The following is a 2773-nucleotide window of genomic DNA, read 5'->3' as shown; positions in this document are numbered from 1 at the left end:
TAACTACGAACCACACAACTGTCACCATGAACCAGAGACACGAAATGGTAGACTTTTTTTAGGGAATGGTAGATGATCCAAAAAAAAAAGTCTATCAAAAATGGTAGATGGTGACAGTTGTGTGGTAGATGATCCGTATGATTTTACACGAAATGTCTTGATTTTTTTTCGGGAGGAAGCAGAAATGGTAGATGATCCGTATGATTTTGACTGGAGTGGCCCACGGTTTTATATTTGTCATCAGCACCTACCAATACTGGAGACTGTAGTGGGCTTGGATGGGTTAGAAAGGTTTTGCGGGATATGTATGGTTTCTTCATACCAGATTTCAAGCTTGAAAGAGCAAAGCGAAATAAATTTTTTAATGAATGTTCTCAGTTGGCATTGCAGAGGTATCAAACAAGTAATAAAAGGGGAATATGCTCGAAGGAGAGAGTGTCCACGTCAGCCAATTAAATCAACCTATAAGAGAAATCATTTCTGCCATGTCATCTATGTTTAGCCAATTCTTAAAAAAAATCGGGCCTCGTGCTTTTAGGATCTTGGATCTTCGGAAATCAATTATCTGAGCTACATATACGGCCCAGGTGAAAAACACTTGACAAACCCTAATCCTCTAAAACATCGGTTTACTAACTCATTTTATTCAATCGTTTTCTCAATTTCATCTTCTTCCATCTCCGTTACCCATCCTCCTCTGCAATTAATCGTTTCCTTTAACCTTCCTCTCTTCATTCTTTATAAACTCTTTCTTCTTAGCTTACTACAAATCTAAACTCGAAAACCTCCTCTCAGTAAACTTAAGCCATGGCGATGAAACCCAACTGAAAACATACTGCAATTACCAAAGGTATAGTTTTAGTAGATTAAGGGTTTCATTGTTCTCTTTCTTCGACCTTTCAACCTTGCCGTCTTCGCTGATTTTAACATGCAAACCGACGATTTGTTTTCTTAAGAGAAGAAGGAGCCAGTGCGCCGTAGGATGGAGCAGACGGTGGCGTGGATGAGGATGTCGGCTTTGGTGCGTCGTAGGGCACAGCGTAAGGAGAGGAAGTTGATGACCGTACGGTGGATTGTTTCCGTCGGAGGAGTAAGGTAGCTGAGGAGGTGGCTGTTGATTTCCACAACCGTAACAGTAACCTGACATCGCTGGAAACGAAAAGGTAAACACTGTTCAAAAGAGATCGAAGAAGAGGATGGTTTAGCCTTAAAGCTCTGTTTCATTTAGTTTTTGATAGACTTTTTTTTTTGTTTCTACATGACTTAGGAGAAAGAAGCAAAGAAAGAAGCTTTCAGAAAGTATTTAGAGTTCAGTGGAGTTATTGATTCTCTCACCAAAGGTATTGTTTCTTTTTGTACATTACACCATTACTAAACATACTACAACAGTTTCTGTATCAAATAGACATTTGGTATAGAGTCATTTTTTATGCATATGAACTTCGTAAATAGTTCTTTTTTTTGGCCAGAGGGGACATAGACAACATGGGAGCAGAAATAAATGTTACCCTCATCTCAGAGGCCAGGGGTTCCTCAACGATTCTTTGGGGTGGTAAGATACTTTTCTTTAAAAGTTACATGGAGTCACTTTAGTTGGAATCACATTATTATTTCCTAAAGTTAGATGCTTATGTCGTCATTACATATGTTTCTTTTAAATTAATAACCTCTTACTTTTCACCCCTAAAGCTTAGAATCTGGGCCTTTTGAAGATATTCAGAATCGGATACATGATGCGGTGGAGGAATTTGTAATAACAGGTAATTGCCACATTAGCACTTATTTTTAAGCATCTGACACTATTTTGGTAGCATATATAAGTTAAAAGATAGTGAATTATTTCCGAACATTTGTAGCCAATAATGACTTAGACGATCTCATACAAGAAAGGAAATGCCAACTTGGACTTTTCAGGTGGCTCTTATATCTATGTCTCTGGAAAGACATGTTTCTTAGCTGGAACAGAGGATGTGCACTTAGGTTATAAATTATAGGACTGGCCCAAGGGATAGGCCGCAACGTTGGGTTTGGAGGATTGCAAGGAGAATGTTGACAGAGATGGTGGCGATGACATAAGATGAAATGGCGGTAAAGAGAAGAAACATGTGGTGTTGGACTCCAACAAAAGTTAACTATTTTAGGATGTTTTTTAACCAGTATTCCACTTCTGAGCAGCCACTGATCGATATGTGTAAAAGCGAAATCGTAGTCGTGTGTATGTGAAAGAGAAAAAAATAAGCAGTTGAAGAATCAGGTGGAAAAATAAGGGATACTTTTATGCAACAATTGTTATTTTCAGATCAGCTTTCTCTATTTGTAGCAGAGAATATAAAGATAAATAAGTTTTGCAATAGTGGTCGTTTTGACTGTAATTTCCCAAGTGTACGAGTTGTTGTGTGTAGAGAAACAAACATTCGTTGTCATCATCGTATGAGTTTTTATTTTTGATCAGAAAAAGAGAGAAAATAACATTCAAGGTCATCATTGTGAAATCCAATTACGATTTCTCCTCTGTTTTTGGGGATTGTTATGAAACTAGGGTATGCTTCTGATTTTCATAGCTCTCTTTAAATCTTTAAAAAATCATTCTAAGTTTCAAACAAGAAACACTGCAGTTTTGGTGTGCATAATTGTTTGCTTGGTGACATATTCTTTGATTGTTTTGGGCTGGAATATAAACCCAACATATTGTTTTGTTCCATTTAATTAGGTAATTATATATATGTTTTACAATGTTATCGTTGCTACTATGTGGAAACTAAGAATGAGATAT

The sequence above is a fragment of the Brassica oleracea genome, chromosome C9 (assembly GCF_000695525.1).
Source record: "Brassica oleracea var. oleracea cultivar TO1000 chromosome C9, BOL, whole genome shotgun sequence".
Classification (NCBI taxonomy): domain Eukaryota; kingdom Viridiplantae; phylum Streptophyta; class Magnoliopsida; order Brassicales; family Brassicaceae; genus Brassica; species Brassica oleracea.
Note: the sequence above shows the minus strand (reverse complement) of the source record.